This window comes from Candoia aspera, chromosome 3, assembly GCF_035149785.1.
Source record: "Candoia aspera isolate rCanAsp1 chromosome 3, rCanAsp1.hap2, whole genome shotgun sequence".
Classification (NCBI taxonomy): Eukaryota; Metazoa; Chordata; class Lepidosauria; order Squamata; family Boidae; genus Candoia; species Candoia aspera.
The window spans coordinates 47,011,007-47,033,074 of record NC_086155.1 but is presented as its reverse complement, the minus strand read 5'-3'; the positions used below and the strand labels follow the sequence as shown (position 1 = coordinate 47,033,074).

Here is a 22,068-nt window from a genome sequence, read left to right as displayed (position 1 = left end):
CCCCCAAAAAAAGCATTGGTGTCTAATCCACATCGCCTCTCAAGTCCATACATGTGGGAAAAAAGGCCTTACTCGATTGTTTTGCTCAGAATTTGTTTTTCTCCCTCTCTCTCCCGCCCCCGCAGCACGCAACCCCCCCGGCCCTCTTCTCGAAGTACCTCTTCTCTCCCCCTTAAAAAAGCCAAGTCCCAGGGCCGGGCCTGCTGAGCTTGAAACCACCTTAACAGAGCTCCTCCTTCTCTGGAGGCTGGGGGTGAATCTGGCAGGACTAGGCAGTGGTGTTACCATGACGAACGTTTTCTTAAGCTTCCACGGCTCAGAGCGGGAGGGACTCAACTCGCGGAGGACTGGGTTTAAAAAGAGAGACGGGGAAGAGAAGAAAACGAGGAGTGTTCTCTGAGGGACCCGCTCTTTCCTTAGCATAAACGCCGCAGAGTTTTAAAATCCCCGACTCGAGCCTTATATAGGACAAGCAAGTCATTTTGCTCCTTCTCCGGCTCGTGGCTTGTTCTAAACTTCAGGAGGAGGTCGGCAGGATCGGAAATCGGGTAGCTCTCCAAGGTTTCCCCTCCCCTTCCGTCCTCCCCTTATGGAAATCCAGGGGGGTTTCCCAGACTGTGGAAGCCTGGGTTGCTGGAGGTGGACGGAAATCAGTGGGACTCGTTGCTGCCCGTGAGTCGCCACGATCGCGCAAAAGCCGTTGCTCCCGTCGCTTGCTCGCTGCACGCTGTTCCCGAGGCCGCCAACTCGGAGCTGAGGCTAGCTGGATTGTCTGCTTGTCTAGAAAGAGTCCCTTCGTGTCTGCTCGTCTCCCACTCCAGGGGCAACAGGAAACCAGGTAGTTTGCTCCTTCCCAGGGGCTGGGTTGGGATTCGGCTACTCTGCCTTCCGATCAAGGAAATAGGCAGCAGGGCATGGAAAAGTGTTGCAAGCATTATCACCCACGCCTGTTTCTAGCGCTCGTTGGTAGAAAGCAAACTTGGGGGAGGGGGGACGGGAGAAAAGCGAAAGGCAGATTTGGGTGGAGTAGACGGGAATTTAGTTGAAGCTCCTTTATGCCGGGGGATCTAAAGGTGACTGGAGGATTTTTCTCCAAAATATCCTCAGCCCGGTTTTTGTTTTACTTGCGGGGCGGAGGGGGGGGGGAAGAGGGACAAGGCTACAGAGTTTTGCGGCTATAATTAGCTGTGGAAAATTCAGGGTATTCCCGGCGTTTAGAGAAACGTAAAACAGATCAATCGAAAACGTGTGCAGGGATAAGGAATGCAAAACTATTGAAAAATATGTTCGGACTTTGGCGCGTGTCTGAAGTTCGATCTGTTTTGAGTAGGGTTTCATAGAATATTAAATGGTTGATGGCTCTTACTCATGAATTTAAACAAAAATCAAGAAGGGAAGCAGACCATTAACTAGCTTGTTTTCTACTGTTGATTTCCCTTTTCCCCACCCCTGTCGAGTTAAGACGTAACTTTTAAAAAACGTTCTTGCTGCTGATCCTGATTGCATGCAGAACCGCCGGACGGGGGAATGGTCGCCCCTGATAGGTTTATCTGCCCGAGTCACCCTGACAAGCCTACACCCTCAATATTACAACACTTTTCTGTTAGCAAAGGTGGTTGGGGAGGGGAAAGGCGGCGGAGAATTCCTGAGGGGAAAAAACGATCTAGCTGGTGTGCGGATGAAGTCGTTAAACGGGACGGGGCTGGTGAAAGGAGGAGGAATGGAATCTGCTAGCGCAGCTCAGTTGCAGACATGCGGAGCTGGGCTGCCGGAGCTGCGAGGACCGCACCTCGTCCACGAGAAGACCCCGTTCCGCTTTTGAGCCTCGGGATTGTGTTTAGCTCTAATGACGAAAAGAAAGCCAAGGAGAAGGGCTGTGTAGTTCCAGCGTATTTAGCGCGCTGCGTACAGTCTCCTAGACTTTAGCACAGTAACCCGATTATTTACCGGTGGGGAGCACAGTACTGGGTCTGTGTGTCAAAGACCGTTTAGACATTCAATTGGGAAGCAGAAGGCTCGATCCTTCCACCCGCCCTCTGTGGCTACGGGCAGGGTCTCCTGTTCCGCGCTGACAAATGGACTGCTGGCTGCCAGACAGACAGATGCAGAAGGAGGGAAGGCGGGTGGGGGGGAGGAAGCGTAGAAATGCCAGCTAATCCGTCGCCTCCAAGGGGCGCGTCGGGACGGAGAGCCGACCCCTCCCTTTTCGCCGTACGGGTCCTAGCCATGGTCAGCAGCCCCAACAAGGGGGATTTGGCAGCCTGTGTTATAAAACGGGGGTGTGGGGCAGGAGTGTTGTTGGTTGCCTAAACGAAGATTTGGGATTCGGACTCCTAAGATTTTTTTAAAAAAAATATGAGAAAATACACATATGCTAATTTCTGCCTGCGAATTTTGAAGTAATGGCTAGGATTTATTTAAACTCCTTACAAGGCAAAGGCATCCAATTACCTTTCTAAATTATCCCAACTAAAGCCAATTACTCAATTAATCAGCTCCCCATCCCCAGATCTTCCCAAAGAGGATTCCTCTTCAGCTGATAATTAGTTTACTATATCTTTGAGCAGGTGTGAAAAGGAACAGGGAAATAATGGCTGGAAGGCTTTTTAAAGAGCCATTTCTCCTCTCTTTCTCTACTAAATTTTACATCAAAAATGGAATTTTAAAAATTTGGCAGAGTACTAATCCAGAAGCAAGCCAATAGCAAATTAGAAACCATCTCCAATTCCCACTCAGTCCTTCAGATTCCTCTTTGACTGAAGATCTCATCCACTTATCATGGATTAACATTAATATATTGAAGTCAGAATAAAAGGGTATGATGTGAAAGGTTCAAAATTATGAGTGAGTGTGGAAAAAGAAGTAAAATCTGGAAAATTTGGAAAGAAAGAGTGAAACCAGGAAACCAGAAGCAAGGAAAAGACAGGAAGTTTTGAAGTAGAGATCAAAGGGTAGGGGGTAGGGTAGAAGAAGAGCTAGACAGACTATAGGAGACTAAAGAAAGCTTGCCAAGAGATGAGGGCATGTGTGGCATTTTCCTAAACAAACACAGGACACATGCTGAAGAAGCAACCAGGTGCTATTGTGGAAGCATACTGTAATGCACAATCTGGGGTCACAGTGTATCTAAGGTACACAGTTCTCTCCCCATTTCTCTGCCCTTTCTCCTGAATACAGGGATTCAGTTTAGGGAAGCAATTTCCATTGGCACCAGTGAACTCTGAATTCCAGATGCTGCTCTTGATTCTGTTTGTGAGCACCTCTTTCTGCTGCCATTCTAGGAATTAGACTGGAAAAAAACTTTCTGCTGGAAGGGGGAAAGAGACAGTTCTCATAAGGGCCAATCTACTCAAAAAAGGGCTGCAGCAGGCAGGCCCAAGGTGGAAGCAAGTTGGGGCTTTGCCTGCATAGATGTGAACAGGTCAAGAAGAAAAATGAGAGGCCATGCTTGTGTAACCTGTTCTGCTACTAATAAGCATCCATAATTTGAAGGGACTATCTCTTCCACGCCCCATCCTGCCCTAATCCATTCTTTTGTTTACACATTGCTCCATTTACATTTGTTATCTCTTCAACATAAACCTGGTACAAATTACAAATGAGAACAAGAGTGGGAAGAAAGCAGTGACACCATACTCTGCTACTCTTTAACCACGCAGGTGATCACATTTAAGAAGCAAACTGCTGTTTGTTAAGCAATCTTGAATGCTTGCCTAAAATTCAAGGAGAATATGGTAGACTGAGACCATAAAGAGTAAGAAGCACATATAATAAGGTTTATAATATAAACTGGGGATTTAATTTTTTTTATTTCTGATTGTTACACATACAAAAGTACAGTCTTGTGTCATGAATGGATGAGGTTTGATTTTGTCACTAAAACAACATGGAGGGGGAGTGGAGAAGCTGGCTTAAAGGACATACTAGTGACTAGAGCAGTGTTTCTCAACCTTGGCTGGGGAATTCTGGGAGTTGAGGTCCACGCATCTTAAAATCGCCAAGGTTGAGAAACACTGGATTAGAGAAACAATTTTCTGCATATGAAATGGCTCTTCTTATATGCCTGGAGTACAGCCTATAAAACTTAATGAGGCTTGTTTTTGTCCTATTAGACATTGGGTGGGGGATGTTGTTTCTTTCCACCTTATGCAGTTGCCTCCCACTTCCTCCTCCCTGCCCCCACTCTCCCTGCAGCTGACCCCAGGAACTCCTTTGGGTAGCTGTGCAGAATCTCTGCGGTCTCTCACAGCTGATAACTGGGGCTGCCAAATGGCTTTAAAGCAGATGGGGCTACCCGAGTTTCTGCCTTCCCCCACTAGCACCAAGATAATCTTGTCTGGCTTCCTGCCAGCCCCCTGAGGGGAAAGCAGCATCTCATTTGGGGGAAGCACCCATCTGTTAGTGAATCACTGCTAGGGAAAGGACTGGGTTGGTGGAATTGCTTCCTTCCCTCCCACTTGCTTTGGGGGTCTTCCTGCTCCTGCAGTCCTGGCATTTGTTGCCCCTCCTCTCTCTCTGCTACACGTTTGCTCAGTGTCCACAGAGTGGTGCTCAGCCTGCTGCATTTTAGTTGTGTGTGCCTTCAATAAAGTTCAGGAAGAAAAGAGGTCTCATGCTCATAACAGCTTGAATTTATTCAGAATCATCATTGAAAAACATCAAAAATGTTTCTCCCTCTAAAAAGCTGGAAGGGGAATTTGTGGGAGTCTCTTGGCTTCTCTGGATGTAGTCGTAGTCCGTTAACAGCTGCTTCAAATGGTGCAGCCCAGCACTATTTACCACCACTCCTTGTGCAGGAAGGGGAAAAGGCAGAAATGAGTTGTGTGACTGTGTGTTCCTTTTCTAAAAACAACCCTGAAGATAAAAGGAGCTGTTTATGTGTCAGGCTCAAGGTCAGCCCTCAGTGGTCTATACATTGAAGTTTAAGAGGTTGAATAAGAGACTTGGTACATCTGGAATTTGGCAGCATGAAGCTATAGCTGCAGTAGGTCTTTGGCAGAGTTGGGACAAGACAGAGCTGGGGCATGAAAGGCTGTAAGAAGTCAGAGCTGAAGAGTCTGCAAAAGGGTAAAACAGATCACAGTGAAAGTACCATGACAGAGCTGGGCAAAAAGGAACTGGCTAGCTAGGGATGTTGGATGAGCAAGCTGTAGTGGATTGGCAGCATTAGAAGTTTTCGAGATCTAGGAGCATGAGTCTTCTGTAATGTTGTTGACCTTCTCAGTGGGATTTTTAGCATGCTTCCTAGTTTGTATCAACCTGCCAGTTTGAAAAAGCTGACCACACCTCAGAAGTCACCAGCAGGAATCATACTCTTAACTTCAGTCATCCACATACTTGAGTCTGGGGAAGAATGTCACAATCTTATATATGCCTAGGATCTGAGGATTTCGAGCATATCTAGATTTAGTTTCTCAACGTTATACAGTGCTATATGGGGGTGGGGTGTGCCTTAATATTGAGGTATGAAGTAGCAACAAGGGTTTGGTCTAGTGGTTAAGGCAATGGGCTAGAAACCAGGAGACTGTGAGTTCTAGTCCTGCCTTAGGCCTGAAAGCCAGCTGGGTGACCCTGGGCCAGTCACTCTCTCTCAGCCCAACTCACCTCACAGGGTGGTTGTTGTTGTGGGGAAAATAGGAGGAGGAAGGAGTATTAAGTATGTTCACCACCTTGAGTTATTTACAAAAATAATAAAGGCAGGATAAAAAATCTAAAACACAAGGTTTCAAGTTTTGTACCTTGTGTTTAATACATAGCTCTACAAAGCTGTATCTGAGGTGGCTCAGAACTCCTAAGTCACTGGTAGATCCCTGAACATAACGCTGTGCTTTCAGCACAGTGGAGTTGTAGCAAGCCCACACTTAAAAGTTTGTTTATAGTACTGACTTTGGTCAATTTTTTCTCTTTTATATCCGAGTGTAGAAATTCACCCACAGGACTTGGAGTTCAGACTGATATGCCCACTCTTTCTTTGTGGAAGGATTGTTCTTCTGTTAGAAAAACTGTGGAAATTGTATAATCACAAATTCTTTGCTACTTGTCCTTAAGCAAAATCTGATTTAAATAGTCAATGAAACTACCATATATGTAGTCATGTGGAGTATATTCTTTTTGGTCTGGTCTCTGGCTCAACTGTGTATGATGTGAGAGGAAACTTGAGTCGCTCCTTGGCAGTTTTGAATAGCTTTCTAGTAGCCCTCCAAGTAACCTCGAATGCTATAGTTAGTGTTGGACTTTTTTTAAATTAGCCATTTACTTCAAATGCTGTGATTAAATATAGGTATCTGTCTTCCTTGCATCAGTTGGTATATTTCTCATGAGGGATTTGGTGGTTACACTGCTAATTATTCTAGTGTAGAAAATGCTACAGCCATTGGTGTTTGCTTGTTTTTCTTAACAATTAGCTAGGTATTATTGAATAAAAATTAGGCATAGGCTACCAAAATATGGTTTGTTTGAATTGGCCTTAGCATGTTTTGTGACCCCAGCCAATTTTGGCTTGCTTGTGGTCAAGCAAATCATAATTTAGCATGATGTGTGCATCTACAATCTACCAGTATTTTTTCTGATCACTATCCCAATTTTATCATCCAAAAGCTTGTGCCCGTTTGAATGGAATATAGAATGGCATAGACATACTTTTGATGACTAGCTTGGATGGAAATCAAATATTATTATTCTCTGTGTTCTCTTTAATTATTGAAACTTTATATATATATTTTTAATAACAAGGAATGTTCTTGTTCTTGTTGACTACTTGTGAGTAATGCTTTTTTTTGTTTAATTTTGAGGGGCGTCACTTTGCCTCTAATGTGTTTCTGGAATACCAATATCATTTATTTTCTTGCATGTGCATCTTGTTCTTCCTCCAACAAGCTTGGAATTGCCCTCTGGTCTCACAACATTCTTGTGAGGAAAAATAGAGTGAAAAATAATGACTTGCCTAAGGCCACATAATAAAATTAAGTGATATTTTAGTGATTTTTGCAATGAAATAAACCATCTGTGTGACAAGTAATTCCTGAAGAGAAGTACTAGAATAGCAAAGAAGGAAAAAAATGAAATATGTCAAAGAAATGTTAGTCTGTTCACAGTTCAGAGATTTGGTCATCATTATCCATAGATTAACAAGCTAGATGGTATTATTATTATTATTATTATTGCCTTTCTTTTGCCAAACGAAAAACATCTCAGTACTCTTTCTTCTGCCTGGTATTTCAGGGAACTGGCCAGATGGACTATGAACAACATGGCTGAGCTACCAGTTGCAGGATGAGCTGCAGAAATGCTCTCTGCCTCCCTATTATGTTGGCTTATTAAGTCTGTTGTTGACTTGTGAGGCACATTAGAGGCTTTATCCTCTTTGTCAGTGTAATAAATTTTGGTGGTACTAAATATATCAGATATTACTGTAATGAATTGATTTTCTGCCCTGCTAACTGCACTGGGTCAGAACTTTTAGATTTCTTTTGTTTTTGTTGACAGACAAACTTTTTAACTAGAATGTAAATTATGCTCCATTTTCCAAAGTAATGTATAATTCATTGTATAACTGTTCTCTGTATATGTGTGTTTGTAATTCTTTGAAATGCTGATAAAGATCCACAGAATGGGTGGGGAACTTATGACTTTCCAGATGTTGCTGAACTATAACTTCCCTATGCATGATCCAGATGTGTTATATATCTCACCAGTGCAAGAATGGCACTATTATTGACCAGCAATTATTTGCATTTGGCCATTGATTAGCAGGATGATTTTTCCTGTCCATAATGTCTGTGTTTCATTTCCTTCCAATAGTATTGTTTGCTACTCTGCCTTCAATCTTGTGAACATATCTCATGAAACACATCATGCCAGAAGACATATGGTATAATGAAAGCTTGGTCTATAATGAAGTGCCACAAGAAGTGTTTCCTCTTACACAGTATCACAGACCTTCTGGGATATTTTTGTGTATGGCTCCCAAGCAGTACAGACCCTTCAAGGCTTAGGTGGCTTGTTGATTAAAATTTGCCCATAATGCTTCCTTGGGATATTGGTAGTGGTGTTCACCTTCAAGAACCTGATGACTATTTTCTTTCCCTTCTCATTTTGCTTCAAGCTCCCATCCAGGGCATGTATAAGCTTGGAGAAGCAATGTCATTTCAAGATACCTGTTCCTTTTATATGTCATCAAAGCAACTTATCTAGTTCATATCAAAATATTACTCAATTCCTTGCATGGCTGATACTCCTAGTGAGAGAAGGCATGGATCTTTTATTAAGGAAGATTAGAGAGAATATCTTGATCCACACATCACCTTAAGTTATAATGTAGTTTGCTTTATTTTGGCCTAGCATGTTGTTGTGAAAATTATGATTTATTTGTGTTGTGTGATGTAATTAAAAGCCATGATTAAGCAAACTGTCATTCAACATGATACATGATCCTAGTTATTCATTGACACAGATGGAGCCAGCAACTTTTATAGGTAATCCTTACATTACAGAGACAATATTTAAGTGACCTACAAGAATGGCAACTTCTCTGATTCTAAGTTAAATATCAAAATAGTGTGTAAGTGAACTGTTGAGGTTTAGCTTTTTGAATGTTAGTCTTCCACTTTACCATTTATGGACAGGTGTACACCAGACTTTTGGCTGCTTTCAGAAATAACTTATGAATCCATCACTGTAGTGCCACATAGCAGTGACATTAGGACCAAAGAGAAATGTCTAGTTATGCTAAATAATCAACTCACCATCCCATCTGGCTTGCTGTTCATCTTCATTTACACTAAAGGGTCAGAACTGTTGTACTGAACTGTAGATTTTTTGGGGTAGGGAAATGGACCTGTAATTTAGGCTAGTTATGTGTCTAATAGGAAAGGAGCAATGCTATGCTTATACATTCCAGAGTCGTCCTGTGTCTTATTCCATGCTGTTGGTAGTATCAAGTTAGCTTTCTGAGAACTGAACCACATCCTACTGTGGAGTCCTTGGTGCTCTCTGAGCCTTGTTGTTTTCTTGCAGACAGTTCATTGCCAGACTAGGCAACATGAAGTTCAACCCTGAGCTACAAATACTCTCTTCAATTGGTACCACATCCTACCAGTTTTGATATACGATTGCAGTGTACAGACCAGATTTTAGCAAGTTATTGAGAAGTGTATGGATCTGAGAAAATAAGTTTATCATGTATTTGTTGATTTTAAGAAATATGATAAAGTAGACATGCTTGAATTACGATTTTTTTTTCTGTGTATGAAGTTGAAAGTTAGTTGTAAAATGTAATAAGGTTGATATATGATGGTAGTAAAGCATGCATGAGAATAAATGGAATACCTGGTCAATAGTTAGCAGCAGATTGTCTAATGTGTTTATGGATACTGTATAAGTACATTACAGGTGTTTTGATTGGGTTGTGAACATACATGTATTTTACTATGCAGACAATGTATTTTTGATGGACATACTTAATAAGGTTAAACAAATGTTAGATTGAATGACATAGCATGGATCTCAAAATTGATGAATCAAATACAAAGATATTTATATTTGACAAGAAAAGTGAAGTGAATCATTGCAAGTTATACATCAGTAATAAAAGAGCAAGTATCTTGGTAGATTTAAAATGTTTATTGATGATAGAAAATGGATGGAAATATTTTAAGATGTGCAAATGCTGCTTGAAAGGTAATGGATAGTATGAGATGTTTTATAAGGAATGAATGTTTGTAGAAAGAAGTAAAAATGGTTGCTTATAAAAGTGTACTTTTATCCATTTTGTTATATGGAAATTAGAGTTGGTTATGTCATGAGAAACACAAAAGTAAGTTGAATGTGAGAATGTTGGCTTCTTAATTGTGTGCTGTAGAACAAGAGATAGGGTCAGGAATGAATGCCCAATAAACTTAGTGCAAAGCAACCAGTAGAAAGGAAATATGTTGCAATTGTTTGGTTATATGGAGAGAATGACTGAGATTGAATCACCAAAATATATGAGGATGAAGATGAATTATCTGAAAGGAAGGGGAAGCCAGAAAAAGTTGTGGTTGGATGAAGTTGATGAGATCCTGAAAAAGAGGGAGATGAGAATGGATGTTGTAGTTGCAAATATGGTCTACAGGGATAGAAATATAGAATTATAATGTGGCTGTAAACTAGCTTTAGGTATATGTCCTTTTCTTTTATCATGCTTTATTTTGCTTACTATTTCTTACCCAGTTTTGTGCTTTGCATAATGTAGTTTACTAATGGGTATGTCTGTATGTATGATCCTGATACGCTAGCATTGTATGTGGGTACAATCAGCATTGCATGTATCTTAGGCATTTGGACAGTTGCTATGAAATGGTTGTTACTTCAGTCACCATATTCTGTGACACCTTGTTCTATTTGATTGAAATAATCTTTGCATCTTAATTCATTCTAGTCCGGCAGTCAGTAACCACAAGAAAGGCCTAAGTTCTCTAAGTATCTTTTTGAAAGGAAAACAACATTCCACACAATTTTTACAAAATAAAAATAATTTATTTAGTGCTAAGTGTGTATTAACCTAAGCAAGACTACTCATTATCACTGATGATTTTTAAAAAATGAAAGCACTTTTTTTTCAATAGGAGGTGTGGAGCGGATGAAAGCACTTTTTTTTCAATAGGAGGTGTGGAGTGGATGCGCTTAATTAGGGAGGAACTCCATCTTGATAAAATGATAATTCATTTTTTGGGTAGCATCATAGTGCTACGACAGTGTAACACTCTTTCATATAAGTAGCATTTTGCTCATTAAAAAATAGATTGAGAATGTAGACTGGGATTTTTCCAATTAAGAAATGGTGTTGAACGAGACTTTGGAGTTTGTAAGACAAAAAGCTAATAATTTTCCTTCATTTATGTATTATTTTGTCCCATCCCCACCCCTCCAAAATTTAGCAAGAAAACATTTTAATTATTTCTATTAAGTATTTCAACTAACAAATCATCTTTGGCAATTAGAACTTCAAGAAAGTGAATTAGAAAGATTTGCACAAGAGAGGAGACGCCTTCCTTCAACAGCCTTTTCCACTGGAGGAAATGGAAGTCTGTTTCTTTGCAGCCAAATTGGTAGGGAAGCTCATCAGATGAGCAAAACAAGGACAGTGTCCCACCATCATCATCCTGCTTGGCTTCTAAGCCGGATGTGCAGGAGACAAAGCCCCTTGATGTGTATCAAGGCTGTCAGAAGAGCAGGCAGCCTGCTGCTTTATTAATCTCCGAACCTTCCTAGCAGTAAAAAATAGACCGGGGGTGGGGGGAGGTTGGCAAGTTTCTGTTGTGGGGAGCTTTCTAACTGACACAACAAACATATACTGGGCTGTGATAAATGTATTTCTCCAATAACTCATTACCCAGATCAAAAGTGGTCCTTTAAAAAAATTATGAAGGAATAGCACTTAGGGAGTTTGTGCTACTGTTCCAGCTTTCTCAAAGGACATTCTGCACAAGAGAATTGTAAATGGATGATCTGTGGACCTCTTTAAAATACAAGTGAGGGAAGCATGGCTAATCAGCACTATGTCCTTAGTGTGGAAGTTTTCTGAAGTTTGCCTGCGCAACTTAATGAGTGGAAGATGATGTTTAGGAAAGAGACAGTCTCTCTCCGCCCTGATTTTTGAAGAGTAAAGAATGGGCTATAGTGTCTCAAGCTAGTGTTGCTCTTTCTCTCTTCTCATGGCTATGAGTGAACGTTAAATTCTGCATGAACAAAACTTTTCCACAGGCAAATTAGCTTATGTAGCAGGAAACAGATGAAGCGAGACAGGCGTTTGCTTGGTTTCTGAGTTGTCCTAGTGATTCTGGGACCATTTCAGGCACAAGATCAACTGTGAAATTAAGCAGAGAATTTCTTTTTTTTTTAGATGCCTCAAAGATTTGATTGCTTTTGTTGCAGCAGAATAACATAGATAACTCTCTGAAAATTGAAATAAGAAGCTTTGTGCTAATTTTCCAGGTGAGGAAATTCTGTCTCCAGGTGTTCAAATGAAATGTATTGTTCCTTTACTCTGGGGACATAGGTCTGCCATAATACCTCTATATATTTTCCTGTTATCATTTTATTAAAATATTTTGCTTAAAACAAGCTTCAGCACTCAATTCTTCAGACTAGGTAGTTGAAATCTACCTTGGAATTTCATCAACATTTTCTTCCTCTGTGATAGAGGCTTTTTGTTTTTTTTATCTGATTTTCAGAGTGGTTGAGAATTTTTTAAAAAATTTCTCTTACAGCTTATTTATTTATTTTATTTATTTTATACATTTATTCATTGCCCATCTCCCCCTCACGGGAGGGGTTACTAGCTTACTTTTTTGTGGGTGGCAGAGTCACTCTGAAACCCTTTCACCAGTCCTCATGATGTCTCTAGGGATTTAATTGAAGCCTGAGAAGCTAGGGTGGCTAAACACTACCTGAGACAGAATTGTTTAGTGAAGGAAAGGATATTCACACATATATCTTAGCCACAAATTAAGACTCAAAATGCCACAAATCACTGCACCCATGAAAATTTCAGCAATATGTCTCCTACCCGTGGAGAAGTTCAGATTCTTATTTATCAAATCAAACAAGAAAGGAAGAAAGGAAGGGTAATTGGAATAGCATCCCCCTGAGATTTGATTAGTCCTGACCATGCCTGCCTTTTGGAAGGATTAAAGACATGATTTGTTCTCCAGGGATTGGATCTGGGAGTGGTTTGACCTGCTGAATAAGCTTTCATAGTTAACTTGGTCTTTCTGATTCAAACCCAGTACTTTAATGATGGGGTCATAATCATTCTTGATATATTGCCACAATTATCCACTATTGTATTCAGAAACTTGAAAGACAGTCAACCTAGATCAGCCTTTCCCAATCTGATGAGTGGCTTTAACTTCCAAAATATGGCCATGGTGACTGGGAATGTTGGGAGTTGAAGTCTATGTAAGCTGTATGTATAACCCTCTAATGCTGTTGTCTCAACAAATGCTCTGCCTCTGGGATTTGTTGTTGTTGCTTAAGGAGTGAATAGTGTGGAAGACAGTTTCTCTCCGAAATACAGTTCTGAGCCTGATCGGAAGTCATTTTATTTAGTTATTTCTTTAAAACCATGTAAAATATAACCATACATTTCTTGTAATTTTGACAACAGCCTGTCATAAATTTAAGCCCCGAGAGCCACAAAATAGGAGTTGATAGCATACCATTTTTAGAGAAATAAATAACATTTTTGCAACACTGGTATAACTTCATGATTTGTGTAATTCCAGGTTGCTAGTTGATACTGCCTCCCTTTTCAGGTAGGTTATATATAACTCCATCTTGAAGAATATAGTACTGGTAGCTAATTAAGCAGGAATACTAAAGTCAACAGGGTTTGAACCTTTTTGGCTTTCATACTGATTTATGTGGCAGTGAGGTAATACTTGGGACAAGCTGCTTTAGGTACAGTGGCATTTTCTGTTCATTGGGTAGACTGTACATTCCTGGAGCCCAGTGTTCCAGTCCAGCCCAGATGCTGTAGCTCTAAGTAGGCACCTCTGTTTTTCCCAAGGGCCTGACAGCAGTGTCATGTTCTTGGATGCAAAAAGAAGAATCTCCAGGGCTACTGCTCTGATCAAATGCAGACCCTCATGTGACTCTGTTAAAATAAAATCAGAACTACCATCAAGAGATCTAGTACTGGGTGTCTTATGTAATGCATAGGTTGACTCTTCATCTGCAAGCCTTGTGCTTTTTCTCTTTTAAGTGCATCTCAGCAGAGGTTGCCAACTAATGACACTGCCTGCTGAGATGTGCCAGCTTCTGTCCATCATGTGTCTGATTGGTTATGATGGAGCTTTAATGGATGATATGTCCCTGGAGTGCTGTAGTAATATTTATTTGTTGCACCGCTTCTGGCTCTATAATATAGTATGGTATAGTATAGTACTGCTGTCTCTTGAGATGGATGTTGGGTTTTCCTTGGTATAAAGTCCAAAAACAAGGAGATTCAGGGTAGAAAAAGAAACAACAGTTGTGGCTGACTTTTACAGAGTTAGAGCCTGACCTGCATTCTATGAATGAAAAAGCTCCTCCTGTGGAAGAAACCAGCATCCAGTGGAAAGTTCCTACTGGAGGAAGGGGGCAATTTTTGCAGTTGCTTTTTCCATGTGCCACTTCCTAAGCTGTTCCATGCAGGCCACCAATTGTCTGGAGCTTTCAGGAGGAACCATCAAAATCACCAGCCTTACCCTCTTTTCGGCACCACCAAATTCTGCTGATCTCATGTCTGAGCCATACCCACAGCATTTAACATCTGTTTTCTAATGAGTTGGGGTTCAGTCCTTAACACATCCCTGCCTGACTACTGTTAAAAATCTCTTTGGATAGAGTTTGCAAAGTATTTCTTCGTTCAGCAATACATCTACCACAGATAAAAGGATCATTGGCTCTACCATACCTCTTTTGAAAACTAGATAGCAAGTATTGGATGAAGTAAATACTGTATAATAATAAGGTAGTTTCTTTGAAAAATCATAGAAGGGCTGAAAGAAGAAAAATATTGTAATTATTTCTGTTGTCAGGTATGTCTGTCAATGCTCTAAGGCATACTGACACCTTGTTTGGATTGTTTCCATTTTGTCCTTTGAAAAAATACTTGCAAAACATATTTCACGATTGCAGCATTGATATAAACTTACATTCTATGTCAACTCAATATTTTTGTTCATATATGGAATCTAGAAGGAAAACTATGTATACTTACATACCCTTCCATTCAAGTATTTCTATAAATTGATCACAGATTGCCATTTACATTAGGTGGTAATACTATTGAGTTTCAGAGAAATGGAGCCCTACAACTTGGTAAAAGTTTTCAGAAGAATGAAGAGTACATGCTGTCATCAGACTGGAGGACCTAAACATAGGGCAGTGTTGCAGGCAATAGCTCTAAAAAGTTAACTCTTCAGGAAAAAAAAAAGTATTTTATGAACAGGGGAACCCAACAGATATGCAGAGATTCCTGATGGTAGCTAAAAATGGATTATTGTCCTGGTGGAAGTTATTTAATACTTAGCAGCCTCACCTTGGCGGTTGTTGTGGTGGTTGTCATCACTGCTGCTTCTCCTTCTCCTTCTCCCTTCACATTGGTGTTTTAAGCTGTAGTCTCCATGCTGAACATGATGAGAATTTTAGTCCAATAATGAAACATACATCCTCTGCCTTCCAAAATCTGCCCCCATAGTAGTTCTAAACTTATTCAGTTCCTAAAATAAAAGATTACATCTCCTTTCTCTATAGCAAATGTAAGAGAGATTGACTGTTGAAAACTGGATTGCTAAGTCTGATATGAACAGATAGATAGATAACTAGACAGACAGACACAACTTTACATATATTATCTCTAGTTACTCTTGTTTTATTAAAGTTTTGGCTATCTGCCTGAACATCCCCAAGATCAAGAAAAATGCTATTCTCTAGTTGGTCAATGGAGCTGACTTTTTGTTCCCTGCCAAGATTTTCCAAGGCTAAACTAATAAAACATCTGATTTTGATTGTATTTTAATTAGTAGCTATTGACTTTAATGTCAGAGATAATAAAGTTTCCATAGAATTAGAACCTTTCCTTGTAGACATATGCCCATGTGCACAAACACACATACCTACCAGTCCTCACTCTTTCTTTATGCTGTTTCTAAAATAAATCTCTGTCTGGAGATTAAAAGGCAGAAACTACACATTAGCTGTCATGTGGAATGTGAAGAAGATTCTGTGTGATGATAGAATAATAATGCTGATGATGTCATGACACATACTAGTAGGACAGTGGGCATCTGTATTATGACCCCCATTTTACATAAGCTGTTGTCCAAATTAATCTGGCAGAGCAGTAGGGGAACCAAAGGTGGATCACTATTTTGTACATAGAATGGACCACAAGAATGATTTTGCATGAATAATTCAGCCTTTTATATACTACTAAATCTTGTGATCACCTAGGCAGATTGTTCGCTTTCTTTTTGCCCTCCATTACTAAGTTGGCAACTGTACTGATTCTTTTGGCATCAGATTTTACAGATATCCCTGGCAGATTTGTACTGATAGTGAAACAACTTCAGACTTGTGAAATGTTAGCTGGCTAGTAACATTTCTGGACTTGATTGTGGAACTGTTCTAGGGAATATCTTTTTTTCTGAAAGCCTAGCTATCACACCTTATGTATTTTCTATGCTTATTATTTGCTTGATTTCTACCCTTTTTACTCAAGTGAGCATTTGTTTGTTTATTTATTCAATCTGTGTCCTTTTCCCGATAAACAGTTTTCACAAATTGACTTAGTAAAATGAATACTGTACAATATCACATAGCAACGCATTTAAAATACAATATGGGATATCTATAAAAACAATATAAAAATTGAATTCCTAAAATGGAAGCCTTAAAAGCACTCCTGTCAGATCAGCATTAATATATTTGTTTGTAAATAAATGCAGGTATCTGTCTACTTGTTCCTTTCTTACCTCTGTGAGAGGAAGCTTACTGTACTCAGCACTGCTTCTAAGTGACACGGCCTCAGTGCAGCCTGGGCAGTAGAACACAGATGCTTAAGTCCTTAACAATTAAAAAGCGAACTTTAAAATAGCTTGTTGAGAAATCTAGTTTGGTACATAAATAAGAAGGGTGGAACGGACTGAGAAAGGCCTTATATAGTCTCAGGCTTAAAGAATGAGACATTCAGTAACAGCTTAAATGCAGTCATTGGAGTCTGTGGATCAGTAGCAAGATCTCTTTGATGTCTTGTGGTCTTAGAGTATCTGGCTCTGTGTGTGTATGTATGCATGTGTGCATACATGTGTGATTTCCCTCATGCAGAAGTTTTTTGTAAATTTTGTGATGATGCTAATAATCCTATAAAAGATTCCCAAACTTTTTTCTCAGGCTTAGTTACCAGGATTCTTTCTGGAAGTAACATTTGAGTGTGTGCCATTTTTAAACTAAGAGAATGAGAAAGAACAGACTTATCTACCCTTGCAGGTAGGGGCCAAGCAGCCTGCTCTAACTCTACAAATCTTATCAGAGCCATCTTTCTGTGCAGCTATATGATTGTTCTCTCACCCCTCCCCTCCCGTTTTGCTGTCTGCCAGTGACACTTGGTTGTGGAAGCAGTGACGTTCACAGTATGAATATTAGGAGGCTGACTGATAGCAGCTGTCAGAAATGGTAAGAAGCTTTTTGAATTCTTAATCTGTGAGATCCTTTTGTATTCTTTCTCTCTCTCTCTTCTCCTCCCCCCCCCCACCTTTTTAAAACTAGATATGCTTTTAGAGAAAGATGGGGACAGATTTTTCAACTGGTATAAAATAATGCACCTTTACTTTCCAACTTCAGGTTTGTGTGATCTAGTCCCTCGGTAATGAAATGTGTATGGGATGTGTGTTCTCTAACTCAGAGGAAGCCCAATGTACTGCTGTTGATATATGTATTAATTAAATTGATAGGATGGCTTTTTGTGGCTTACTCAAAAGGAAAAGGTTTTGCCTGTGAAAGCAGACTAATGTTGATAACAACAGCTGATGGGCAAAGGGATGGTTCTTGGATGTTTTACATAGAACATTGGATGGTGGGCAATCAGTGCGATGAAGGCAAGGCAGGAATTGAATTTGGAATATCTGAGACATCAGCTGGCTTATCAGTGTAAAGCATTTCTTAGGAAGAAGGCTTTCTAGGACTGTAATTCTACTACAAGCTTGGAGACCAGTCATAGCTAAATTGAAATTAAAATTGCAAAATTTTGCAAAGAGCTTCCTGTGCCCCAGGAAACTCTTGTTTTATTATTATTTTTAAAGCTTTTTAAAGGTGCTGAAAATCCAAGCAGAAATCTGTATTGCTCGAAGAGAATATTTGTAGCTTGGGGTTGAACTCTGGAGTCCTTAGTGCTCTCTGAGCCTTGTTGTTTTCTTGCAGACGTTTCACTGCCAGACTAGGCAACATCTTCAGTGTGAAAAGGGAGTGGGCCTTGCTCTCTGTTTATATACAGTGGCTTGCTCTGCTTGTGTTGGTGGGGATGTTGTTCTCTCCTTAGGAGTTCCTTGATTGGGCTGTTGTTTGCTGCTTGGTTGATTGGCTGAGTTAATAGTTCCTTGATTAGGGGGTATTGTGCTGTTTGATGGTTCATCTGGTGTTAATCCTAGCGTTGATTTTTGCATATCTGGATGTTGATTGCTGGTGAGGAGGTGTTCTGGTCTTTTTGTTTTCTTTTTAGCTTTTTTATTGTCTCTTTTGAATGGTATGTAAATGTTGTTTATGTGCCTGTTGGTGGCTGACTTGTCTGAGTGCCAAGCTTCCAGGAATTCCCTAGCGTTTTTGGATTTGGCTTGGTCTAGGATACTCACAGTTTCCCAGTTGGAAGTATGGTTGAGTCTGTCCATGTGTTGTGAGATTGAGTTTTCATCGTGTCTTCTGACTGCTAGTTAGTGTTTGTGGATGCACTCTGCTAGTTTTCTGCCTGTCTGTCCTACATAGTGGCTCTTACAGTCCTTACACTGTATGTTGTAGATGACTCCTGTTTTTTTCTTCTTGGGCTACTGGGTCTTTTGATTTGCTTAAGATGTTCTGAAGGGCTTTGGTTGGTTTATGTGCTACAGTGATGCCGTGTGATTGTAACAGTCTGTTGGTAGTTTCCAAGATGTTTCTGATGTACGTATGGCAGTGTTACCCTTTCCATAGCTTCTGTTGGTTGTGCTGTAGTGGGTTGAGTGGTCAGGAACTTTCTGATGAAGTTGCATGGGTTTCCATTTTGCTGAAAGGTGCTGTATAGGCAGTCTGTTTCCTTTTTCTGGTGTTCTGGGTTGCTGCAGTGTGTTTGTGCGCGTCTGAATAATGTTCTTACACAGCTCCTCTTGTGGGAGGTTGGGTTGTTGCTTTGGTAATGGAGTATTTGGTTAGTGTGGGTTGATTTCCAGTTGACTTGTGTTTCTAGTTTGCCATCATATCCTCTACTGATGAGGATATCCAAGAAGGGTAGTGTGTTGTTGTTTTCTTCTTCCCTTGTGAATTTTATTCCTTTGAAAATGTTGTTGATGGTTTCATGTGTCTCCTCTAGTTCCTTTTTTATTATGACAAAGGTGTCATCTACATACTGGATCCATACTTTGGGTTGTATGTGTGGGAGTGCTATCATTTCTAGATACTGCATTACAATCTCTGCTATAAGTCCTGTGAGTGGTGATCCCATGGGTGTTCCTTTGATTTCTTGGTATATTTGTCCATCAAACTGAAAGTAGGTGGTGAAGCAGAGGTTGATGCGGTCCATGACACACACACCCGACCTAGCAACGCACTCGACCTAACCACATACACTAAGATCGAAATACATTTATTTATGTATTTATATACAGTAGCCAGTGTTATATACAGTGTTGGTGGGGGTGGAGGTATGGCAGCACTGGCAGGGCAAACTACTGTATATAAACAGGGAGCAAACCCCACATTCACTAGCACTGATGATGTGACCTAGTCGGGTAATGAAACATCTGCAAGCAAACAACCAAGCTCAGAGAGCACCAGGGACTCACAGTTCAACCTTGAGCTACATATATTCTCTTCTATTAGTTATCTTTTGGCAGAATAACTTTAGTAAAACAGTTTGGTGGTAGTTGCCCACTTGTCTTCTGGCTTGTTGCAAAAGGTCTTTGTTTACAGAATTAACCTCTCACCTGATAGGAAGGTCTGTAGGTATGTTCAGTCAGCAACCTCTCAGATCCTATCTGCTTTATAGGAATGTTAGTCACCATGCTTGTTGATAACAAGGTTGCTTCAAATATGTGGAGAGAACGATTAAAGTCAATACAGTAGTCTACTACTGCTGCTAGACTAGAGAGCTGAAGGACTCTTTTTAGGCTGCAGTATCTTCTATTGAAAATAGTGGCGATATTTTGGGGTAGACATCTGTGAAGCTGCATAATAAGGGTTTGTGTTTCTAACAGTGTGAAGAACACAGCCTAGTTGGAGGCCCTGCCCCTGGGGAGGAATGAAAAGGCAAGAACCCAACCCCAAGAAAATCCTAATTCTGGAGTTGGTGGCTTCTAGGCCTACTACTCCCATCAGCCTCCCAATCCCTTTACCAGTTAAGGGCTGGCGGAAATTGTAGGCAAATACCTTTGCTGCCTGGTCATAGTTCTTAGTTGCCAACTGCAGTCGAGTGACTGCTGATTATGTGGTTGTACTGTGGACAGGGGTACGGAGTTTCCAGTCAGAAAATGACGAGTCTGTACCAGCAATTTACATTAGGCAGATTGCATTGTATTTTCTTACCCTGAATAAATTTTAAAACATTTTTGTTTAATGTAAAACCAGCACATATATTATGCCCTAAACTGTTGTGGGTTAGATACCAGGTCAGTCAATATGTGGTTTTCCCATAATGAGTTCATCATTTTTTAAGGTGTGATATGACTCTTTCTCTCTGGTATGGGAACCAAATTGCTGGGTTGCTCATTTCTTCAAATATTATCAGGGCACTGATCCCAGATTCAAATTGCTTTCTTCCTATGCCTTGCCCGAACTGGGAATATGTAGCAGCTTTTTAACTGTCCACAGCGAGGGATACTTGCTGACTCATTCAGTTCTCATGTCTAAAAATAAGCCATCTATCCTTAGGAGCCAAGGGGATACTGTGACTCCCAGGCCAGCCCATGGCCTGCCCTGCCAATGAGCAGAAGTAGTGTTAAGAGTGGCCATAGGGCAAGAAAAAAGGAGGTGCTCTAGCAGATGAAATCCTGTGGTTAGTGCATTTTGCTCTGTACCAGCTGATTAACTGGACATTGATTTTTAGCACACACACACACAGCCTTTGTTTTAGGCAACCTTTTCTCATTCATTCATTCACAGTTAATCTCTGAGCCAGGTTTGGCTCTCGGGGACTGTATGTCTGGGTCAATACAGTTTTTTTTGGTAAAAGAAGCTTCTGCAGTTTTTTTTTTAACTTCCCAGTCTAGCCTATGACCCTGATATTTCCTGCTTGTGTCCTATCTGAATATTAACCAGTTCTAACCCTGATTACTTCTTAAGTCTAGATATGGTCCCTCCAGTGCTTTTACAGGACTTAATTATGCAATCAGATATGATTGTTATGTGTGTAACAAATTGCACAATCTGTCCTAAGTGCAATGTAATGCGAAGTACTACTCGGTGTGGTTCTCCCTCCCTGTATTTTGCTTCCAAACAATATATTTTAGCTGTACTTCAATCTGATGTTCTGGAAGAAAAGATTCAGATATTAGATCAGGGATCGGCCACAGTTGAGGCTTCTGTGGCCTCCCAGCTTCATTTTTTATTATTCCCCAAACCTCCCCCAGAGCAAACTTCTGAAATTTGGCAATAAATTATAGCAGTTTACAGCCATTTTATTTTGCCATTTTGTGAAAATGACAAATGCCATTCATTAGACTATCCACGTTTACTCTTTATGTTATGTTGCTGACCTCCCAAGTCTTGAATTTGTATAGGCAATAGTTTCTATAGTGGACTGAAATCAAACTTATAACTGAAGTAGCCACCCTGTGTGTGCCAAGATATGTCCCCCCCAATGCCTTGCAAAGATACAAAGGATGCAAAATGGCTGCTGCTTCTGTACTTCCTGCATCTGTAGAACATGGTTAACCCCTAGGCTAAAATAATATGAAACAGTTGAAGTGGCATCTCATTCTGAAGAAAGTTTTAACCAACTGTTTGGCAAAGTCTATTAAATTTCATTTTGAGTAACCTGAATATAATCTGATGTTGTAGTTGAAATTCTTGTGAATTTATTCTCTATTTTCACCAATTCTGTTGCAAGAAAAACTTATATTAATTCAAGTTTGTATTTCTTTGCTCCTTTCAGATGCTTTGGCCTTTCTATTTGTTGCCATTCCTTTACATTCAAAACTGAATGTGGAAATTCACAATAAAGAAATGATCCCTCCTCTTGAGGAGAAATGTTTGTGTGTGTGTTTGCGCACACACACATACACACACACAAGCATATTATGGAGAAGGATTTCTTATGACTGTTGACCTTAACATCTAACTTCCTCTGTGCTAGGAGTAAGA

The 22,068-nt window shown here is 40.3% G+C and overlaps 1 protein-coding gene across 2 annotated transcripts in view; it reads left to right on the top strand.

The window, feature by feature from the left end:
* The first annotated feature begins 289 nt into the window (after positions 1 to 289).
* The window catches only part of ATP2B4 (ATPase plasma membrane Ca2+ transporting 4), a 167,973-nt gene continuing 146,194 nt past the window's right edge, over positions 290 to 22,068 (top strand). The window contains exon 1 of one of the 2 annotated variants that reach the window (XM_063297549.1): positions 290 to 838. The gene's annotated coding sequence lies outside the window, so the exon portion shown is untranslated. The remainder of the gene's footprint in view (positions 839 to 22,068) is intronic. The other variant, XM_063297551.1, reaches the window with a different exon arrangement.